The sequence below is a fragment of the Haliotis cracherodii genome, unplaced genomic scaffold (assembly GCF_022045235.1).
Source record: "Haliotis cracherodii isolate W230 unplaced genomic scaffold, xgHalCrac1.p SCAF_10, whole genome shotgun sequence".
Lineage (NCBI taxonomy): Eukaryota > Metazoa > Mollusca > Gastropoda > Lepetellida > Haliotidae > Haliotis > Haliotis cracherodii.
Window position 1 is genome coordinate 35,415,421 of NW_027266265.1, and position 8,032 is coordinate 35,423,452.

Consider the following 8,032-nt stretch of genomic DNA (forward strand, 5'->3'; position numbering starts at 1 on the left):
TTAGCAGGAAGGCGGATCAGTGAGGAATCAGAGCCCATAACACTGTCAAGATTCTAGATTTCCTTATCCAAATCATGTTCTGTTTGCCATTCTGCAGAGTTCAGCCTATCGAGTAAACTTTCGCCATATGCAAGTTCCAGAAATAGTCAGATAAAGCTGATCTCCCTGTTCAAGAGCTCGCGTTACAAATAACGTTTGCGTTTGAAGCATTGAAACCTTTGAGGTTTTATATGAATTCGTATCTTGGTTGGTAAATATTCACGACTAACACTGGTGCATACGAAACAAATGGAAAGACTGATGACAGAGTTGGTTGTTACATTCATTCATGTTATGTCTATATTGTTGATGGATAAGGTTAATGCATGATATGCGCATATTGGCGATGGATTACATTAATGCATGATATGCGCATATGAGCAATTGTTTACATTAATGCATGGTATGTGCATATGGTTGATGGTTCAAGGGCTGGTGTTATAATTTTACCTCCACCTACCAGTGTCTACCTCTTATATATCTATCTCCTGGACAAGAAAACTTGTTCCGTCCCATTCCATTCAACAAGAATACATCTTTCCAAAGTTGAATTAAAATATTAATACAGACCAATTTAAATATGGTTCTGAAGCCAACGCAGTCTGATGTCCCCAAAGCGATTCAAATCCTGAATATTCTTGGAAAAGACTTCCTTTGACCCTTCGGGTGGATCAGTATTTCAGTTTTATCACTGCGCGTCAGCTTGATGTTGGAAGAAAGACCCAAGTGATGTAGGCCTCAGACGTTTACCACTTTGGTGAAACCCCCGAGCACGGGTATGGTGCTGACAAAACGCACATACATAATCAGGGCGAGTCTGGGATTCGAACCCACGATCATAGATTTCTAAGGCACGAACAACGACTTGGTGCGTCAGGGATATTTGTGTACACACGACTCTTGGCAATTTTGTTAATATCCGAAACCCTCCACGAATGGGAAATTTGGAAAGAATACTCAGTTCTTTCTATGGTAAGTTTCTTGGATGATTTGTATCCATGATGTTTTCACTACCTGTTTAAGATTTGAGTGGGGTCTCTTGGAAATGATCCTATAGGGTAACTGGAATACATTTCAAAGCTTTGTTAGGGAAATCGTATTGATATCTTTGTATTTAGACAAATATACAAGTATAAATAAGGTTGTGACTGCAAGTGAAGAGGTGAGGTGTTGTGGGGTTTAACGTCGCGTCCAAGATTATTGCACTTATATAGCGACGTGCATGCACGTGTGTGTGTGTGTGTGTGTGTGTGTGGCTGCTTGTACTAGTCCGGACTGATGCCGATTTTTAGTGCTAGCAAACTAAGATACCATGCTGCAGTTTAACATGAATACCCCACTCAGACACAGTTTTCTGACTCCGAGCCGACCAGTCCTTGTTTTAGCCCCTTAATGCCGAGCGCCAGACAGGGTAACAATAAGTACCATCTTGTAATGTCTTTAGGTATGACGCGGCCGGGGATCGAATCCCGGACCTTCCGCTCTCCGGGCGGACGGTCTACCACTAGACCACGGAAGCGGTCTGCAAGTGAAGAGCCATCACTAACTGTATCGTGTGCTCTATTCGTTTGAGAATCGAATTTATGACTTTCGACAATGGTACAATGGTATGGAGCCTCATCAACACCATCCCCGTGCTCGTGGGTTTCACCGAAGTGGTAAACGTCTCAGACCTGCATCATTTCGGGCTTTCCTCCCACATTAAGCTGGCATGCCGTGATATAACGTGAATACTGTTAAAAGCAACGTTAAAGCCAACTCACTCAATAACTTCTAAGGATACAAAAGTTGATGAGAAAAGTTCAAAGAAAACATATCTTATTCACTGTAATGAAGCACTCAGTGAACAACAACTCAGAGTTACAACAAAAGCCAATATCACTAGCACTGATGGTGATGCGAATTTAATCTCATACTAATACACAAAGCCTCTGAGGCTCCGAACACCGCATTGCTCTATCTAGATCTACCAGACTTAGACGTTAAACTGGTATATTAAATGGAAACAGCCGCCGGTAAGTAATTATACACCGTTATATAGACGGATACTAGTTACAGCGTTGCAAACCTTTACGCATACCACAAGCAAATCCGGTAATGAAATAAAAGGTGTCTAGACATTAGCATTGTGTGAAATGTTTAAAATGCCTTTTTGGTAAGCATGAATGAGAACATATTCCCCAGGTTAGATATCATTACGCTGTACACGACACAACAACTGTCTGTTGGAACACTTGAGCACGAAAGAGTGAAATCGTTAACAAGACTGGGAAAGTCTGTACATTACAATTGACGGTATAGCCTAATGGTTAAAGGGTTCGACCGTTACGCCGAGGACCACGGTTCGATTCTGGTATAACCTGTAAATTTATTTCCTATGATATTTGTGGATTATTGAAAATAAGTGGCTCACTCATTTGGGTGAACGTATATCTGCTCATGGTATAGTATTGTTCGACTCAGTCACTCACTCACTCACCATGAGATTTATACAAGTGTGTTACTAATCGTACAAGAGTCCCTTATTCGAAATTAGCTGTCTATTTAATGCGGATATAGAATCGAACAGGAATTTCTCGAGTCGTATACGGGGAGGTCGGGGAGCCTAGTGGTTAAAGCGTTCGCTCGTCACGCCGAAGACCCGGGTTCGATTCCCGACATGGGTACAATGTGTGAAGCCCATTTCTGGTGTCCCCCGCCGTGATATTGCAGGAATATTGCTAAAAGCGGCGTAAAACCATACTCACTCACTCACTCGAGACGTATACATGTAACAGCCTGATTCAATGGTCCGATGACTGAGGAAGTCAGCAAAGCTGTCCTCCAGTACGTCAACTGATTAGCATATTGGTTACATTCCTTTTGTCTATCGTTACCATAAGAACATGATAAGGACCGTGACACTGCAACATCAAACTATAAGAATTATAACTACATTGTAAAAATGTGTTCAGACTCGGAACACAAATCTGAACAAGTTCCTTATCCCATAATTCTGACATGTTTAGGATTTAGTGTTTAACAGCTACACCCGTTTAAGGTTTAAATGTGGCAAAGGTCCGTGTACACCCAACCCCCCCAACCCCTTATTTCGTTGTAGGTAATTTAAAAAGGGGCTCTTTCTATGGTTTGAGGGATACAGAAATGGGGTGGATGGGTGGGGTGGGGGTTTGGGGGTTGGGGGTTTATGGGGTTGGGGCTGTAACCATTAATGTTAAGGGTTTATATTAGTAATCACATATACTTCATTGTCAGCTTCCGGATGTGAATTGTGTCCTAGTTACCATTAAGTTAGCTTCGTTTACATTTTTATGTCCATAGTGTACTATAATTCTAAACATATTGAAACGTGTTTTTTAATTCTTAACATGATTAAACACTATGGGGATGTTACGTTTATAAGGTGTTAAGACGACAGTTCATTTCATGCGTTTGGACCCTAAATGCGTTCAGATACAACACACCACATGTGTATTCAGAAACGTGCTTGTATGTGTTTACATACTCAACACTTTTGCATAGTGTACCAAGCCAATATCAACAGTTTACACATCAAGAGCAACAGAACTTACCTTGCCGCTAGTATATCCAAACTATATTCACACTCGTAGTCATTCTGTCAGATCATGACACATCACAGAACCGATGCACTCACACGAGTAGAGACTGAATAAAAGAGATCTTCCGCCAAATGACCATACAGTCCGACAATGACCACTTGATCTAGGGAAACAGTCGGTCAGCGTTCATCTCCAAGCGTAGTGAAATCCGTCAATAATTCATCCGACCGTTCGCTCGTCCTAGTGAGACAGCCTGACTGGAGCATCGGCCCATGTGATAGACCACTGGTGCTACACAACGGTATGGATTGTGAGCCTCTTGTGCTGACGAGAGCCCCTTGTACCGTTATGTAACGGGCACATGCAAATGAGTTCTGTTCTCAAAGAAGGATGAGAGTTTCTGGGGAGGGTGGAGGATGTGGAAGCGGACCTGATCGTATCAATGTTCTGTAATGGTAAAATGCATTTCCTCAGCTGAACACTCTCAAGCACTGAGGATAAAATAACATTTCAGTCATTTCGCTGAATGATGCTTGTAGTCGTGGTCTGACAAGGCTTGAGATATAACTGACAAGCGCATTGAAACATTCCCGTACTGTATAGCTTATTGTACTGCTTTGGGTGTATTTTGAGTCAAAACTTGATGCCTACACTTTTACACATTTGGAATATTGATTTAAAGTGATAATATCATAGGCATGTTAAAGCAGTATTTGAGGTGTGGTGAGGTGAGGAGAGTCGTGGCGAATCGAGTTGAAGTGAGGTGTGGTGAGGTAAGGTGAGGTGAGGTGAGGTGAGGTGAGGTGAGGTGAGGCGAGGCGAGGAGCAAGCGTGTGTGTATTGGATGGGCCATGTTACACAAACGAATGTCGCATGGTTACTGAAATGGTGCAGGCGTGGATGAAAGTTATTTTAGCACTATAAATGGATTAATTTGGGGTGGGTGGCACTTTCAGCATTATGCCAACAGTATCATGGGGATCCACCGAGCTCACTCACTCACTCACTCACCCACTCACCCACCCACCCACTCACTCACTCACTCACTCACTCACTCACTCACTCACTCACTCACTCACTCCCATGCTAGCAGGACTTATGAAAGTAACAAACGTCCAAGACCTGCACCACTTCGGACTTTCCTTCACGAACAAGCTGACAGGTTGTGATACTGTTCAAAGCAGCTCTGATCACTTTGATCCTTTAAATTCCAGAAACTTTTATCTGCAATTCAGACTAGTGCTGCTTGTAACGTCCAAATATACACAAAGTCATCTTACACCGTTGTCATGATTCGCGTAACGCTAATGCTAATGCGTGTTTCATGTCAGACTTTATTTTTGATTCGTGCATAAAATATATTCAGTTCATATTTCCTTTTCCTTTATTCAAATCATTATTGTCCTACACATAAAACTATTATGTGCTAACAATAATTGTCATGATGACGCACGTGGACACTAATCTTTTTCGTGGTATTTTTGTATCATTTCCACGTACAAATACGCGCTTACGTTCATGCAAATTCATTTTCTAAATTTGAAAGTTTTTACATGAGAACATGTGCGTGTGGAATATTCAATCATTTCAAAGTTTAACTAAATTCAGAAATATGAGCCGATATAATATAATTAGCTATTCGTTGAAACGATTTCAAGCGCCAAAATCAATTTCAGTTACATTAACGATACTGCAATCGCTATCAAATGTTATTTACACGTTGAACTTCAGCAGATTCTCATCTGTCATATTTGAGTTGTGACAGATACTGAATCATCACATGCTTTATCTATTAAATGAAATGTATGTGTGAACTTTGCTGTCACTCCAATTATATACATGTTAAAAAATGACTCGCGCATCCATTTTGGTCGCTGACACAATGTATAAGGTAAACGTCCACTCAGCTGACACCGTATGTCATGATTCGCGAAACGGCTTGTGACACATTTCCTCACCATCTGATTTTGTTCAAATGATCGAAACCGAACAATGTGAAATTGAAACTGTTTTTTTTATGGTTTATACCAGAGAATACCCAGTCTCCTTATGCGTCTAAACAGATTCCTTTGGGCAAAAGGGCAAATTAGCGATGAAAATAATATGAATGAATTACTGAAAGTCAGTGGCGACACCAGGTGTTATCGAAAACATGTATACACACTCGTGGAGATGCTAAACGTGCTTAGGAGATACTCGGAATGAACGTGTTATTTTGAAGAATCATGGAATCGCACTCTGGTTCTGTAAATCATGCATTTAATAAAATGAAATCACATGAGTTCATTTACGAGGCAACAGTCAGGGGCCTTTTGTAGTCGCAGATGGCGCCACACTTTGCTTTGAATGGTTGGTTGGTTAGTTGGTGTTAGGCTTTTGGGCGACGTGGACCATATAAAGACTATGTAATCCCACATTTGCACAAAGTGATATTACACGATGGACATGATTCGTTAAATCGAATCTTGCTCAGAAGTCGTTTGAACAAGGTAACAACATTCAAGGCCTAAGTAAAACTTTCAAAACGTTTTATGGTAGTCGTGGAGGACATTTCCAAATTTGCCTTTGCATGTGTTTGTGACGGGTGCCACCGGTTAGTTGGTGTTAGGCTTTTGGGCGACGTGGACCATATAAAGAGTATGTAACAGCCACATATGCACAAAGTGCACATAATACACGGTGGACATGATTCATGAAATTGACTCCAGCTCAGAAGTCGTGTGATCAAGGTTAAAACATTCAAGACCTCAGTAAAACTTTCAAAAAGTTTTATGGTAGTTTTATGCGGAGGAAATTTCCAAATTTGACGCACTAGTGACAATAATGATGTCCGATGCAATTCCCTATTTTGATTTCTGCCGTTCTCATGTTTTTCAGGTGAACAATTCACTTGCCTTTGCATGTGTTTGTGACCTGTGCTACAGGTGGAGCAGAATACTCTCATCTTTTCGTGAACACCTGGTATCAATGTATGTCAAGACATTTCTTTGTACATTATATTTTGTCTTCTTGTAAGTCATCTACATAACACATACCTTTTCTATACCAATCTTTCATAAAATCTACCTTTTCTATTAATCTGAATTGTTTACTTTTAACCAAACTATTTCTGGTGTTCCATGTCATGATATAGCAGGAATATTGCTAAAAGTGGTGTAAAAACATCATCACTCACTCACTCTTTAATCTCATTTTGGACTGTAGTGTTTCATTGTGATTTTGTCTATTGATACAATGGTTGTAAGTGAGTAGTTTACATTGTGAGATAAATGTTTATTTTTGTCTTTGCAAAGGTGACCAAACAACTGTGAAGAGAAGACTGGTCAAATTTGAAGACTTGATAAGAATTGATTTCCACAGGTACGTTTATTAAACGTTTATTAAACATCAATGGAGAAATTGATTTTACCTTTTTTCAATGTGTCTATCTAAATGCTTTGTATAGGCCTGTTGAATAAATTCAATGTTCATCTGGTAGGCTTGTCTAATTGTGGAGGCATTGGGGATTTCTGAGAATGGAAATTGGCAATTGTTATATTTGTATGACTATCCAATTACATTAAGGTTGCGATTTATGTATTTTTCAGATATTTATTTGACATTTCCAGGACCAGTAAAGCTGCAAGATTTTGTCGGCCTGTCAGAGGTGGACACTGCAATCCAAGGTATCACTTTTAGTGCTATCATGAAGATAGTTATCAATGAAATTTATTGGTATATGATTCCACATACAATATCATGTATTGCGTATTTCTGCGCTGTCCGGCTACATTTATGGAGAACAAATCACTAGATACTCCCCTCTCAAAAATATATAGTTGTCATATATATGACGTCATCAAGTTGCGAGCTCATTTTCGAAATGACGTCATGATAGAAGAAGTACGCTTTGATCTTCATTGTCTGTACAAGTCTATAGTTTATAGGTTACAAGTTAGTTATGCTATACATTTTATTTATTGTTGTATTTCAGTGGCACCATTTTCAAAGGAGGAACCTTATTCTGACAGACGGCCCTTGAGACTTGGTCCAAGTGAGTGCACAATTTATCCTCTTCTTTGGTTATTCTGTTACTGTGGTTTATTGTATATGTGTATATATGCTATGGTGGTGAGTCCAGCGGTAATGCTGCTTCAGAAATAGTTATGATTTAAAATGATGTATTGCAGGGGACAGGTCTAAGATATGTGGACAACGAGAGGAGAAGGCAACAACGTCCCAAGTTATAAAAGAAACTTGGATGACCAAGTGCTGTGTCACAGACTGCATGAAGACACTGTCTCTTGAAGACATAACTCAACTCAGGAGGTCATTTTGGAGGAAGACCCAAACGAAACAAAGCCACTTCATCAACAGCCATTTGAGAGCAGTCTTCAGATATCAGGAAGAAAGACTGTCAGATGTTCCCTTTACCCTGGAGGGGCATGAAGTTT

At 40.2% G+C, this 8,032-nt stretch overlaps 1 protein-coding gene across 1 annotated transcript in view; it reads right to left on the bottom strand.

Moving 5' to 3' along the window:
- Positions 1 to 3,730, bottom strand: part of LOC139449847 (uncharacterized) — an 83,832-nt gene extending 80,102 nt beyond the window's left edge. The window contains exon 1 of the mRNA XM_071231438.1: positions 3,612 to 3,730. The gene's annotated coding sequence lies outside the window, so the exon portion shown is untranslated. The remainder of the gene's footprint in view (positions 1 to 3,611) is intronic.
- Positions 3,731 to 8,032: the final 4,302 nt, after the last annotated feature.